The sequence below is a fragment of the Artibeus jamaicensis genome, unplaced genomic scaffold, assembly GCF_021234435.1.
Source record: "Artibeus jamaicensis isolate MK-2021 breed Jamaican fruit bat unplaced genomic scaffold, CSHL_Jam_final contig_793, whole genome shotgun sequence".
Lineage (NCBI taxonomy): Eukaryota > Metazoa > Chordata > Mammalia > Chiroptera > Phyllostomidae > Artibeus > Artibeus jamaicensis.
In genome coordinates, this window is record NW_026521975.1 from 11,822,327 (window position 1) to 11,838,299 (window position 15,973).

The 15,973-nt window shown below is 40.6% G+C and overlaps 1 protein-coding gene across 10 annotated transcripts in view; it reads left to right on the plus strand.

Moving 5' to 3' along the window:
- Positions 1 to 555: 555 nt before the first annotated feature.
- ZNF148 (zinc finger protein 148) overlaps positions 556 to 15,973 on the plus strand; it is a 128,635-nt gene continuing 113,217 nt past the window's right edge. For 6 of the 10 annotated variants that reach the window (XM_037132036.2, XM_037132079.2, XM_037132066.2 and 3 more), the window contains exon 1: positions 556 to 737. The gene's annotated coding sequence lies outside the window, so the exon portion shown is untranslated. Of the gene's footprint in view, positions 738 to 1,008; positions 1,612 to 14,164; positions 14,426 to 15,973 lie in introns of those variants that run through there. The other 4 variants (XM_037132043.2, XM_053672817.1, XM_037132052.2 and 1 more) reach the window with 2 other exon arrangements.

Genomic DNA, 15,973 nt, shown 5'->3' on the forward strand with positions numbered 1-15,973 from the left:
ACATACACTAAGGGAGTTTGTTAGCTTCAAGGGCGCAATGCTGCAGCTTCCGTAAAAGGCGGCATTTGGGGTGGTGAAGGCTGACGACTGGAGGTGGTGTGAAAAGGGCTAGGTAAGGGAGGAGAAATGAAAAAGCCAAGAAATTCTGGCAGATAACCTTTCACCTTCCTTTTCCCAGGGTCCGAAATACGAATGACCCCCCAGTCCTCCACTTCTCAGTACGCTAGGCACAGATCAAAGGTTGAAGGCGGACCTCCAGTCTAACAGCTTTCCATAGTTCCGATCTTTTTCAAACTGCTACCTTCCCAGGGCCAGCCCGAGAGACCTGTAGCTCGGGGTCAGCTTGCCCCGCGCCGGGCGGTGACACGCAGGTGCGGGAGTCTAAACTACATTCGGTATTCCCGGCTAGATCCCGAGGCCAGAGAAGGTTGGCGCCGCGGAACGCTTTCCGAGTGCGGGGCTTCCCATAAAGCACCGCGGCGGCAGTGGCGGCCACCGCGGCGGCGCTCTAGCCGAGGCATGTCTGCATCTCTACTGCTCTGGGAGGAGGAAGAGAAGGAGGAAGAGGAGGAGGAGGGGGAGGAAGAGGAGAAAGGCGCAGGGGTGGGAGCAGTTGTCGAAGCTGCTACAGCAAAAGTTCTCCCCCCTCCTCCCTTCCCCTCTTCTCAAGGTCCCTAGAAAGGTTGGAGCTGCTGCCGTCTACAGTCGGTGATCGCGCGACTCGCCGCCCGCCCGCGGTAAAGCGCTCGGCCTGGCAGGCCCGGGCCCGGGGGAGGGCGGGGGAGGGGAGGGGGTGGCGCGCGGGGGGAGCGCGCGGCGGTAAAGGCCTGACCCCGGGGGGGAGCGAGCCGTGGCGACGCTGGGGGTGGCCAGGGAACCGGCGGAGGCCGGGGGAAACGCAGGAACAGGCTGAGGGGACGGGAAGAAGCAGGGTGCGGATGGTGGGCTGGGGGATTGAGAAAGGATAATGCCGGGGGTGGCAGAGGCGACTAGGCGGCCTCCGAGGCCTGAGGGAGGTGTCAGAGGTAGGGAAGAAGGTGGAATGTTTGCACGGGGAGGCCAGAGGGTACTCGGTGTGGGTGTGAAAAGGCTAGGGAGACACCAGGTCTCTGTCCACCGTGCCTGGTGCAGTGCTTTATGCACCGCAGGCCTCAGTCACTGTTGCTGCCTGAGTGTTCTTTGGGAGAAGGAAGGGCAGGGGTTGGAGAAAAGGGAATTCTTGCAGGAAACCTAGTGGGAGTGTGTACAAGGAGAGCGGCTGGGGGGAAGTATGCCGGATAGGTGGAGGAATGCAGAGGGTGGCTGTGAAGAAGTCTTGAGGATTGTGGGAGAGTGTTCATTGTGCAGATATATTAGGTATTTCGTTATGGAAAAAACTGAAGCGTATCTAAGGAAAAGGAAAGGAGGAATATAAGGAGTTTCCGTGAATGGAAAGAATAGCGTTTGAAGCAAGAGGGAGTGTTAATATTAGAGAATATGAAGAGAACGCATGGAAGAATAGACAATATAGTAGAATTAATGAATGTTGGCCCAAGGACTAAAGCGTTATTCCAGATGGGCCAGGGTGGCCTAGTTCTGAACCCGGTTGGGCTCTACCGTAGATGACATCTGGTAAGTGTGGGTCCTGGCAGTGGTTGGGGTCACTGAGAATTAGATCTTAGTATGTAGTTTGGTCTCAGACATTTTAGACCTGCACCAGTGAATGTGAGAATCTCTGAAACAGATCTTAAGGAAACACCTGGCCTACAGGTATTCTCTAGACCATGGAGTTTAGATTTTTGCAAATTTGAAGTATTATTACTTACCAGAGGCTGGACGAACACAGTCTTGGCAAATGCTGGAATGGAAATTACTTGACTTTGTGGTTTTCTTCTTCACTGCTCAGCTTAATTGGTCCAGGAGAACTAGTGCCATATTATTCAGTCTGGATTGCAGAACCCAGGGTTATAATTGGTGAGGGTGATTCCGTGCATGGTGGCCCTTTGGTGGCTCCATTTGTACCTCAGATTAGTGTAATAGACTGGATTGGTTCTGTAACTCTGGCCGATGGCAGACTTTTTGCCATTCACAGTTCCTGAATGTATATTCTCACTGAGGCATGGTGGTATTGAAGAACATGCATCAGCCTACAGAGTGTAAGCTAGCCGAATATCTATTTTGGTCTTAGGTTGCAAGGTCAGGACTGGTTGCCTTGAAGTCTAGGGGAACCTGAAGAGACTGGATGCTTCTAAATCCAGGTTGGAGGGAGTAGTAGCATTTTTGTATCAGGAAATGAACCAGGACCTATTGGATTTGCTGCAGAGTTCACACCCCATTTCAGTAGGGAACTCTGTGTTAGAACCATGTTCTTAAAGCTTTATTCACCTTTTGAATCAGCTTTATTCACCTGAAAATTGGTTACTAAGAAAGACTGGTATACACATTACATTATAATATTAATTCAGCTGAGAAGAAGGTGGTTTGAAAGCCCATTTATGGAAGTAGAGAGTGGAGGGATTAATGGGGAAGATGGAAAGAAATTTGGGACAGCGATGGAGAAATTCAGTCGTTTATTTAACAACTATCTCTTAAAGGAGGATGATAATTTAGCGTTGGAGTGCAGAGGGGCTTTTATTAAACTTTTCGTATAAAAATAATCCAGATTATTTTTTAATTTGGAAAACTGTCAGTACGTTATATATTACTGTAAGATGATTCAGTATTTTACATTTTTATTGTCATAATTGTGAGAGGATGTGTTTTTCTTCCTCCTCATTGGCACTGTGTAGTATCAGCTTTAAAAAAATGTTAAGTTTATAAAGCTTATAAGTTTATGGACTTAAGTATAGTATGTCATTATTTTTTTCCACTTTTAAAATATGTGAAACAATGTATGTGCATAATTAAAGAACAAAATTGTACTGAGAGCTTATAATGAAAAGCAATAGCCCCTGTGTCACTTGTTCAGTTGCAGTTCCACTTTCTAGAGTCTATTTCTAAGCATTAATTTTTCTAGTTCTTATGCTTTTCTCAAGGTCCAAAAATAATTAGCATGTACTGTTATTTTTGGTTGATTAAAATGACATTACGAGGTAGTCAAAAGACTTCTTACTGTGAATGGAAAGGCTTTATGTCAGTGGCTTTATCCCCTTCCTGCTTCTCCTTTCCAACCTTTGATAGTTACTATTTTAACATTTTTATTCTGTGTTTTTATATCTTTAATATGCTTAAAGAGAAAGCATTTAAAATTAGACTGGAAATATTGGGTGAGATGATAAAGGAAAGTTCAGTGGATGGACCAACAAGGAAGAGTAGGTTGTAGAAACAGCATCTTTGCAGCATAACAGTTGCTCGTTAGAGATGAAGATTGCTTGGCAGTGATGGTTGTTCATCTTGGAATTAGTTGCCAGGTCAGCTGCGCAGTAGTATTCTTTGACAGTTTTCTGGAGAGTTTTAGTGTGGCGAATCTGGGAATGGAATCAAGTGACCCTTAATTGTTCTTTCCATGCTTCTATGGCAGTTCTTACATTTTCTGGAAGGAAGGATTGGTGTGGATATGTGTTTCATTTTTTTGTGGAGGGAGGGATGGGGAAATGTGATAAGGGGGGAGGAACTCCCCCTTATGTGATAGGGTATGAGCAGCAGGTGGTATGAGCAGGAGGGTATAGAAAAAGTAAAGAATTCAGAGGACATTTGGATATAGTTGATGTGAAGGAGATTTAAATTACAGTGGTGAGACAGATTTGTTGAAATTATAAGGAAATTAGCATACTTGACACAAATTGTTGCTAATATGGTAGAAAAAGGTATGTTGCTTATATATTAGGATAGATTCCTAAAAGGCTGGTTTTTGGACTTTGTGTGTAAGGTGCAACGTTCCCAAATCAGTGTGACTGAGATTGGGAGACTGGAAGGATCTTGCTCCTGTGTTTGGAAGTCTTGTTTAAGTAACTCCACCTCTTGAGTTCTTTCTTACTCTGAATAAAAACAGCATTCACACACAGCTAAATCTTGTCTTTGCTTGTGAGAATTATTCTCCATTGTGCAAAAGGTGGTTATTGTAACCTGCCCTAGAGCTGAGATTTACTTTAATTTCTGGGGACACTCACAACAGCTTGATTCTTAAGTGCTTAATAAAATACCTGTTGAGTGACTGATAGAAAGTAACATTCACTGCTTTAGTAATAAATAGTGGGAATGTGTGAAATTGCTGAGCCCTGTGGGGTATTGCAGACACAATGTGTATGTGTTAGTGTGAGAGAGCGAGAGACTGAGACCACACACACAAAAGGGATATCCTACTGGGCAAGGCCTTTAGATTTAAGGGAAGAAATACAAAATGGATTAGAATGGAACTGTAACAGTCTTGCAGAAACATTGAGGGGGTGGGACCAAAGGTTCTAGTCTAATCTGAGGCAAGTTTAACCTGAATAAATCTGGTCTGGAGCTGGGGGCTGCTTTAATTTGGATTTTCTTAACTCAGGCCTAAATGACTGCTTAAGATATTTTTCTCTGTTTTAAGAATCTGTCTGATTTGATTTGATTCATTTTGAAGATGATAAAAAAGCGTTAGATGAAATTTCTTCTCTCAAGGCATTTATAATACATTCATTTAGGGAGAGAGTTTGAATTAATTCGGTAACAGTGTAAGACGACAGAAATTGATTTTTTAAAACAAATATCAAAAGTACACCTTTGATGAGAATTTTTATATTTTGATAGTCATTTTCAGAGTAGTGTTCAGAACTTTCTTGGAACAACTTTTCTCAATTACCTCCTGAACCTCTTAGCACATCCTGTACAATTTACTTGAGTACCTATTGTCTGCTGTTGGGGAAGGAGCCTTTAAAGGTGAGGAAAACGTGGTCCCTGTCTTCTCAGAGCTTGTCATCCCTCCAGGAGGGCACAGTTGCAAATAATACAGGGCATACTGTTATTCTGAATGGCCTCATTGGTGACAAATATTTTTAGTTTGAAAGATTGATTTTTAGAAATGCTAAAGATACATTTTTAGAAATGTTGATATCAGTACAGTGAATAAAGAACAGTTTTGGTCTAAATGCACTGAGTCACAGAACTGGGAGCGAATTTTTTTTTTTTTGGGTTGATTTATTAACTGACTTTGGAAAACTCTCCTAAAGAGGAAGTTGGAAATATTTTGAATGTTGGTGACAGTTCACATGTAGTTAGTTAGACCCTAGGTGAATGTTGGTTAAATGCATCAAATGGTTGGATGGACGGAGTGAATAAATGAGTAAGTAGTAGCCTCCCAAGGTAAATGTTTTAAAGAAAACCACACTTATTTTAATATGTACAAGTAAATAAATTTTTGTTATGTTGATTAATAGTTTCATTACTGTGAACAAGATAGTTTATGATTAAGTTCCCAAATGAGTTTTGCAGAAAGTGAGCGCTGTAGGAGTTCAAAGAATGGAGAAATGACTATTGGCTAAGGTTTGGGGAAAAGGATTGCAGTATACCATACTTTAGCTAGATATTTGAAAGGATTCCTTAGGGATCTCAAGAGAGAAACTAAATTGCTCCAAATTTCTCTTGCAGCCCTAGAATGAACCTAGAGTCCTAATCTATTTTTGTCTGAATGCTTTCTGCCTATTTCATCTTGGCTACTCCTAGTGCTTTGCTCCTTTTTCAAATCCACTTTGTTGGGTAGATTTTGAGTGCTCCAGACAACTGAGGGGGGTGATCTTTTTCCATCTATGTCTCATGTAACTTGTAGTTTTTCCTTTTTTGAGCCTGTACCTCACAGGTTGCTTGGTTTCTGTGAGTGAAGAGCATGAGTCAGTTTGGTTCTGTTCTAGCATTTTCCTGCATGGTTTTCTTAATGCTGTTTTCTGAGCTACAGAGTAGAATAGACAGAGAATTGAGGGCCTATGTCCAGTAGACACGTGCATGATGAACAAATGAGTGAATGAGAAAGTATTTGAGACAAGGTAGGGGATCTAAATTATCTAAGATAATTTAGAAGATCCAGATTCTCTATATGTTTTCTGTTTGTTTCCACTTATTTATTTATAGCCAGTCTTTTTCTACAAAGGATGTAATGGTGCTGAAAAATATACAGGGGTGGACAAAAGTAGGTTAAATTACCACCCATCATTACGTAAAAGATAAATCATAAGTAAGGACACAATAATAATGATAATAATAACAAATAATATAAATAAATAATATGACATTTAATAAATAATAAGTACAAGAATAGAACTTCCCCATACTTACAACTGTAAACCTACTTTTGCCCATCCCTGTATGTACATGAATTGAAAAGTCCACTGAAGAGAAAATGAAAGAAAAGTCTGTTCAACTACTGTAAAATCTATCATTGTGGATGCTAGAGAATTGGGAATAAAGTGAAAGATAAGCAGATGGAGAAGAAAAGGTGTTATCTGATAGAAAGTATAATTCTGAAAGAAGAAAAAGATTAATATAGGACAGGTTATGTTTAGAAAAAAGCAATAGAAAATTGAGGGTAGAGAGGATTATTTGAAATATCTGCTTTGGGGAGGAAGATGGTAAGTCTATTTGAAGGATAACAGTAGAAATTATTTATCATGTTGATTTATAGCTGAGGTTTCAGAAAACGATGGGATGAGTTTTCTTTAGTCTACAAATAATGCGTATTTGTTATATGCAAAAGCATTGTTGGATTCAGTCAGGAATAAATTTTGGGGGATTTATATTCTAATAGGCAGCTGGACTTGTGCACAAATAACTACACTATGATCACAAATATGTAATAAGAAAAATACTCAATGCTATTGAAGTAAAAGGGAGTAAAAACATTTGACTAAGGGAGAAACCTGGGACAGCGTTTAGTGGCATGGAAGTGGTATTGTAGCCAGGCTGGGAGGGAATGGACAAGACCCCGACTGGCAGAAATTACTGGGAGGAGAGCATGCCAACCTGAGAGCTTAGCAAAATCAAAGGCGTGGAGGTGAGGAGCAATGATATATGGAGAACAGAGTTTTAAAAATTTTTTTACTATGACCTACAGGAAGAAATATATGTTACATCTTTACTTAATATATACATGTATGAATGTGTGTATGCATAAAAGAAAAAGTTTCAATAACAATAACATTTCTTACCATGCTAGATGTACTCAAATGCTTTCTATTTTGTTTGGCTAGAAAGAAGAAAAGATGGCTATCATTCGTTAAACCGATTTCATGACTAACTAAATAAATGGTCACTACCTGTAGTTTGGAACATAGACTTCATGAATAGAACATAAAATGATCCAGGGTAGAAAGAGAGTTATGTGGGGCCGGGTAGAAAATAGATGGCCTTGAAAGGTAAGATAAATAGTTTGTATTTGATGTGACATAGTATTATTATGCTTAGTAAGCAGACAGAAGCTGGGTTTTAGGATTGGCCCATCTGTTTACCCATGCTGTGATTATCGGGAGATTACTTGTTTCCCAAGACTCAGTTTTCTCATCAGAAAATTGATAATCATTATACCTTCTAGCAAGGATTTGAGGATTAAAATATGTTAACATATACCATTAAAGCATGTTAATATATATCATTAAAGTATAGCCGTTGAACTTTTTGGAGCATTGAATCAAGGACTGTGTATGTTAGAGGACTTAACCTGACAGTATGCTACACCATACAGGGTAGACTGGGCGCAGGGTGGAGTGGTGGTAGGGTAAGGTTGGAGGTGAGAAGAAGAGAAACTACTGGAGAAACTAAGAAGAACTCGAATTAGTTTGACAGCAGAAGGATTCGAAATGGAAAGGTGGGATGTGATCGGATAGAGAGAGGAGGGGAAGATGACTGGAAATTTAGATTGTAGAAAGATTCAAAAGGCAGCAGCTAAAACTGGATTGCATTTTTGGGTGCTTTAGTGGGGTACATTAGAGTACAGTTTATGGCAATAATAGATCCCTAGTTATTTGTTGAATGATTAAATATGTAAACTGAGGAATAAATTTTGAGAGGGGACCGGAATGGATGGGTTTGAGAAGGTTGGGTTAGACTGACGGGTGCTTTTGATGAACCGCAGAGTTTACTCATTCAGAAAATATTTTTATGTACTTTGTACAAGATTCCATGGTAGGCACTGTGAAGGATGCGTGTTTGTATATGATGCAGTTTCTGTTCTTTAGGAGTTTATCTAGGGTCAAAAACGTGGTCATGTCCATGTGTGACAGAAGTACTGTGGCAGGTTCAACCTTGTGGAGGAATTGGTGCGTAGCTTAGACCTTGAAGGACAAATAGGATTATAGTAGGCAAGGTGGTGGGAGATGAGTGACAGTGAGAAAAGCTGGGGTTGTGTTTAGAGGTTGGTGGTCTAGGTTAGCTAGAATTTAGGGTTCATGTTGATGAATGGAGGGAAATAAAGCTGTAAAGTAGTTGAAACATCTAAAAGCCTGGACTGAACTGATTTAAAAATGTTTGAGATATAACTTACATAAAGTGCTCAAATCTCAAGGGTACAGGTTAATGACATATTGTAGGGATACAGTGGTGTGTAACCACTGCCAAGTTCAAGATACAGAACGTTTCCAACATGTTGGAAGCTTTCCTCGTGTCACCTGGCAAGTTGATGCCTCCTCCAACTAGAAGTAAGTCACTCCGACCTCTGTCACAGCAGAGTAATTTTGTGTGTTTTTGCATTTTGTGTAAGTGGAATCACACTTCTGTGTCTGTTTCAGTATGCTGACCATATGTCTGTGAGGTTCAAGCCATGATGTGTATAGTAGTAGTTCATTTTTTGCTCTGTGGGATTCCATTACATGAACATACCACAGTGCATTTATCCATTCCGTAACTGTAGGACAACTGAGTAGTTTCTATTTTTTGGAAGTCCAAGGAGTTTTAACTTGACTCATTATGCAGTGAGGAACCATTGATGTTTTTTAAGGAGGGAAATAAGGTGGGTTTATGAATACTAGTGTGGTGACCTGTTGTTTGTGTTTTTTGCAGTAGAGGGAATCTAGTAACTAGGAGACAAAGTTAGAAGACCGTGACAGAAGCGGGAAGTTTGGGTCTCAGTTGAAATGGTGGTAGTGGGAATAAAAGGAAAGGGATAGATCTAAGAAATACTTCAAAGAAAGAATTGAAGGATTTGATAGCAAATGGGCTTTCAGGAAACTTGAGAAAAAGTGAACGAGAAAAGCGGAGGGAAATTCTAGGGCTTTTAACATGGGTGACAGTGAGAATGGGGGTGCCATGAACAGGAATTACTGGATCAGTTAGCAGAATTATTTTGGTGGGGGAAGAATGTCTACTTTAGTGTTAAGGAATTGACCAATGTGTCAGGCACTGGTGGAAGTATCTGAAGGGAATTATCTAGCTAGAATTAAAAATACTGGATTCAGCTGAAGAAAGAGGTCCAATAGAGATTTGGGAATATGTACCTAGTGTTGATAATTGAAGCTACTAATTCTGGATTTGGTAGGACTCTGATGGCTATGAAATTATTTGGACTGTTAATTGAGGCAATAATTGAAGATCTAGTTAAAAAGAAACCGTTATATTTTAATTCCTCAGGAATAAGATTAGCAGAGGGTGATGGCTTAAATATTTTGGGGAGCTGGAGGACGATAACCATATGAGGAATGAAAATGTAGAAGCAGTGGTAAAAGATGAGGTCATGATGGCGATAGAATTAGAGAGAGCTCCAGGGCAGAACTAGGGAAAATACCCACTATGTGGGCTAAGAAGAGGCCCAGTAGTCACTGGAAAAAGAGACGGCAGCTAGAGACCAGAATAGACATATGTGGTGCGGTGCAAAGGTAGGTCACGAGTCATTGCCAGCAAGAGAGAGGATAAGGACCTGGGAGGTGAGTTGTAGGAGTTAGCCCATGGAATTTTTTGTTATTGTTGTTGTCTTCAGGAGAACAGTTCAGAGGCCAGAGTGCATGCGGGTAAAGGCCTGAATGGTTTGGGTTAATGTGGAAAAAATGGGCTGTAGGAATTGTATTAAGAAGTTTATTTTTAGAAGGAGGAACAATTCTTTTTCCAAAACGGGAGATAAGAAGTAATAAGTGGATGAAGATGTAGAATTTTTAGAAGCTGTAAAGAGAATTTGATTATAGTTAGAGGAGGTGTGATTTGAGGGAATTTCATGAAATATATTATTTGATGGGGTTAAGTACTTACATATAAAAATGATTTGGATTAATCAAGGAGATAAGAGTTGTATTTAGAATAAATCAGTTGTAAACGATTTCATAGATTTCTGGAGGTGTTTAACACACAGCGTGTGGGTGTGGAGAAAACAGATGGTGAAGATTGTCTATTATTGGGGAGATGAATGACGTGTATCATTGGGAAGGTCATGACGTTCTGGAGAGGGCAGTATTAAAATGGCGGGTGGACAGATTTAAATTGTGTGGGGGAACAAGTGAAGCTAACAGGAGGTGAAGAGCAGGCGTAGGACTAGACAGAAAAGTAGTTATGGTTAAAGACAGGGTTCCTGAAATTACAGTCCTAGTGGTACAGCACTTCTGCTTGATGCCCTCTTTTCAGTATATATATGTGTAAGGGTGCAGTACAGATGAAGATTTTAGGAGTTGAGGAAGGTCAAGGTGTAGAAAATTCTTCAGTATCATTTTTAAAGTCAATGAGAATAATGAGTGAATCTGGGACAAATTAGAATTGAAATTTTGGGGGAGGGATTATAGGTAGTAGGGTATTGTGGAATTTGGTGATGTTGCAGATGGAATGATTTAACTGAGTGAGCTGCAAAGAGATTTTTTTTAGTGATTGAGAACAGTGGGAGTGTCCGAAGCAGTTGGGTCTGTAACAAACTGGAGAAGGAGAGTGGATGGCTAAGTTGTGAGAGGAGCAGGTTGTTAGGGAAAAGTCAAGCTTGAGATAAAATGAGGAGGTGGTCACAGCAATCCAGGGAAGAGATGAGTCATCCAGATTGTACTGGCATTGGGATGGAGATGAGTAGATGGGTTTGTTACATTCACCAGCTCTTTAAATTTCTTTTTTTAAATATATATTTTTTTATTGTTCAAGTACAGTTGTCTTTAAATTTCTTTATAAATAAATGATACTTCATAGTCATAACCAGCCTTGGCTGGTGTGACTCAGTTGGTTGGAGCCACGTCCTGTGCACACAGGGTTATGGGTTCTGTTTCTGGTCTGGGCACATGCCTGGGTGCAGATTCCATCCCCGGGCCAGGCACGTATGGGAGACAACTAATCGACGTTTCTCTCCCTTCCTTTCTCTGTAAAAGCAATGAAAAAATGTCCTTGGGTGAGGATAAAAAAATTTAAAAATTATAACCATTCATGTGTAATAACTGATACAAATTCAACTGAGAGATTTGTAAATTAGGAATGAGACAATGAAAGAAAAAAAAGATGGGGTAAAGCTGTACTGTAGGGTTGGCCAAAAAAGTCCATTTCGTTTTTTCTGTAAAATAAAAGACATTTTTCATTTTCACCAATAACTGTATTTATTGATTTGGATATTTTGAGTATGTCAGCTATCTCCCGCTATTGGCTTCTAGTGGGTAGAGGCCAGGGGTGCTGCTAAACATCTTCCAGTGCATAAAACAGCCCCACAGCAAAGAATTATTTGGCCAAAATGTCAGTAGTACCAGGAAACTTCACAAACTACTTTGACATGTTTGATCAGTTACAGCACCTTCTCCATACACTGCACAAATCTTTTTTTGTGTTTCAGTTATGTTTTTACCTTTCTTGAAGTAATAAAGCATAAATCTCAGAAAATGTTGCATATCTTCTTTGATCTTCAGTGTTAAAATGACTACAAAAATTCACCAGTTTTGGTAAGTTTTTAAAAAATGCACACCGATATGACAGCTGTCACAGTAAATCTAACAAAATTGTTTTAAAGGAAGTTAAAGACAGCTAGGCACTACTAGAGTCATCATAAGGAAAAAACTAAATTAACTTATTGGCCAACACAGTAACAATGAAAGGTGAAAGACGTGGGGTAATTTGTTGACAAAGAACATAGGCAATCTGTTAGAAGCTAGTAAACAGATAATACAGAAATGAATGAGGAGGTTGGAGTTGACCCAAATAGACAAAAGATAAGATGAAGAGGAGCTTGAGTAGTTTGTAGCAGAGAAAATATGGAGAAAACAACGTTACCTAGGAAACAGCTAATGCCAGGAGCCTATTTCTTCTCTGTGTGTGTGTAAGGACAGTCCTTGCCCCTTGCTGTGTTACAAAGATGATAGTACATCATGCCTAACTTTTTAAAAATACCATAAGTGATAGAAACATTGAGATCATTGGTCTCTACTTAAGTGCCTCAAAATCACATCAAACTTTTTGCAAAAATTGTGTGATGGTTAATTTGTGTACGTAAAGAGGTACAGGTAAAAAGTGGAAAGAACGGGGTGAGTGATAGGAAGTATGTGTGCTTAGGGATCCATAAAATAGCCTCTATAGGTTTTCCTTTTCTTGTCTAAAGACTTATATCTCATATTTCTTAGCATTATGAGGACGCTGGTTTGCTCTGTGTTCTCATTTCATTTATTACTTGGATATGGAGCTGTAAGAGCAGTTATACAGTTCTAAAATGCTTTCTTGTGTTATATCTAGTTATCATTTATTGAACATCTCAAAAGGAGCTATTTTACCAGTCCTCAAAACAAAATGTGGTTAAAACTGAAATATTGCTGCTTTCTTTATTTTGTTTTGCTTTTAAATCTTGACCATGTAAGGGCTTTGAAACTTCATCATCTTCCACCGGTGATATTTTAGACCTAGACCCGGTCTCTGATTCTTTGACTTTTGTCTCTGCTCTCAAACTTTTGTTTGTCCAGTACTGCAGTAGTATTCATTTATGTCAGACTTGGTCTTCTGTCAACTTTTCCCTTGTACTGTCAAAGATTTGACTCGCAAGTGCTTACCAAACTGGGGTTTTTGAGATTCTTTATCAGTGCCTTGCTGCGGTCCTGGCAACTGACATTTTAAACCATGAAGGTACCAATGCTGTATGCTTCATACCCTTCATATTTGCATTACATACCTCACATGATTAGCTAACTCTTTCAACCTCTGAGCAAAGAATGCTTTCTGACCTTCCAGATTTAATAATGAGAGGCCTGTGGGGATCCAGAGCTTTAACAGTCTCAGAGAGCCAAGGGATGTCACTTTGTCCAACTCATTCTTTGCTGTAACCTCCTATTTTGTCTAGAATTCTTTCTTATTTAGGACCAGCTTCAAACATAGCTGATCCTTGGTGAGTAGGAGTATATTCTGAATATTTGAGTGGATTGTTTGAATTAGACTAATGATGGATATCTTTTTTTTTATGATGGATATCTTAAGGTGTTGGGAATGACTGTGGTAGAAATGGAGAGAGTTTAAGTGATAATTACATTAATTTAGCATCTATAAGTGATAGGGGTTGGGTGCAGGAAATCTTGTTTGGCATGGAGCTTCCCTTGTAAATTTGAGAAGAGCCAGTATCTAAGGGATTAGAATGAAATATATACACTTGATGTTTTGCAGGGTCTTGTGTATGTGTGCTTGTCAACATATACACACCTGCCTGTATAGATACATATAATGGTAGAAATAATGTGTTAATTTAAGGTTCTGTAGTCTTTAGGGAAATGGGCATGGTAGTCTTGAGTTATTCAAATGAATTGGTAGAGAGTATTTGGAAAGATCATCGTCAAATTATTAGGGATATGCTTAGGAAATGGATTTTTCAGTGACTGTGGTGGCCTCCGAAGTAGGTTCACAAGATTCGAGGGCAGTTTGGGGCAAATTTGTGTGTAACATCAGAAAGTGTTAGGTTTCAGGAAATGATGAAAACAGAAAAAAAGCAGTGTTTTAAGAAGTTATTTGAATTACTTGGTAGGAGCTGATAAAAATTATGAAAGTTGTGGAGAGGTTTTGAATAGATAAGTGGGAGATGGAAGGGATTTATGAGGAGACTTGTTACTATTAGAAAGTAAATTTCAAAAGAGTAATGCAGTTCTTAGGTTAAAAAATGAAAGGTAAGGGCAGACTAAAATGAGTAAATTAAGGTGTGGAGAAGTAAGAGGAAGAGGAAGAGGAAGGTTTAAGGAAAAGATTACTGAAAGATTTCTTATTTTAAGGAGTGTTGTGTTGGAGTCTACTTTTGATTAGTGCTTCAGTTAGGAAAAGGGGCTTAAACATACCATGGTTTGCCGGAGTGGAGATTTTTACCAAGGGTAATTATGCATAGTAGTTTTATTTCTTAAGCAACCTGGGAAGTAGGGAGTCCTCCGGTTCTCTGGGCTTTTGGAGCCCAGGCTTGATCCCACGGCCGCACGGGCGGGATTTTGCCAGCGCACGGTTGGTCGGCGGGCGGAGCAGCGCGGGTGTTGGAACCAGAGCCGTCTCTCCGCCACCGGCTCCGCCCGCGAGCTCGGGGGAGCAGAGCCTGGCCGGTGGGCGGTGGGCTGCAGGGATCCGGGCACCCACGGGCCTCTCCGCAAGCGCTCCAGTGAGTGAGTGGGCCCCGGGCCGTGCGGTGGGAGCCGCGGGGAGGGGCTTTCCGTAGCTCCGCGACCAAACCTCTGCACGCGGCTCCCACGGCTTCCTTTTGTTGTGTGTGTACGTGTGTGAGTGCCAGCGTGTGTTAGTGCTCCCGCGTGCAGGGAGGCAGCGGGGAGCTCGGAGCTCGGAGGAGCCGAGGCTTTTCCTGCCCGGGAGGCTGCTGTGCGCCTGGGGCCTTGACGGGCCTTGGGGCCTCCCAGACACCAGTCTTCCGGGTCAGGGCCCGTGGCGCCGTCAGGGCCCCTTTTCCGCAGCCAGATGGCAAACTTTGTAAGTGACTTGTCGGCTGCTAACAAGTGTCTGCCTGACAGCGGAGGCCCGCGGAACCTTGACACCCCCTTTTCCCTCCTAACCCTGCTTTTTTCCAGTTTTCTGTGGGACTGCATTGTGTTTCCGCTTCGGTGGTGTGCGAAAAGGTCAGATGGGTAACGTGGTGTAATATAGTTTTTTTTCCCTTGGTATCAAGAGCAAAAACTGTACGCAGGTATACGTGTATTGGTTGCACTAGTAAAATCTCTGTGTTTAGTGGTCAGAACAGCGGTAAGACCTTTCCAGATTTAGACTAGGGGGCAAACTTTTGCTCTCCAGATTTTGTGAAGCACAAAGTGCCAGGAAAGAACGACTTGTGTAGCAGACTAAAAGTTAGACAGATTTAAAGTCCTTTCCGAGAGCTTGAATTAAAAACAACTTTTATTTTTGGTTTTACATAATAATTGTACTTTGTGTAGTTTAGAAGTAGATTTTTGCAAAACGGGGCATGGTGATAATAAAAGCATTGCTTATTTTATAGAGGACAGTGGTAAATGCACCACACAGTTTTGAAATTTCAAGTATGTTAAATGTTGCTATAAATAAAGTCCTATTCAGATTTTTAGATTTAATAAATCTAAAAATACGTTTGCAGTTGTCCTTTGGGTGTAAGAGGAAGTCCTGGGTTTCTCAGTGCATGTTTCTGGGCATATTTTCAGTATTGTCAGCATGATACCGGTGTAGGACCTTAACCTGAGTGAATAATTTGCATGAGATTATCAGTCTGTTTTGCAGCTGGGAATAGACTGGTTCTCTTATTCCCAGTCTGGTGACCTATCCAAGAATAGACTAAGGAAACTGGGTATTTGTATGTTTGGTGGAAAATAATGGCTGAGTTTGATTTTTATAGTGGGTACTAAAGTACCAAAAAATAGAGGTGTGAATGTTTAATTTTCTGTTGTAGCATGGAAATGTAGTTTCTCCACACTGAGTGTCTTGAGTCTTCAAGTACATGAAGGACTTGAGTATATTCCTCAGCGTTACTTTTCCAAGGCATTTGTAGTCCATTTACACTTGATTAAAACAGATGGATGCTTTTTGTTTTTAACTGTATGGATCTTTTTCATGTGGGTATTCTCACTGGTTAGAGAATAATAGCACGTCACTTGAGAAGGTTTAGCCTTCCCACAAATGCTAGAGGGAAGAATAATTACCTGTATTTTGCCGTATATGATGTGCACGTTTT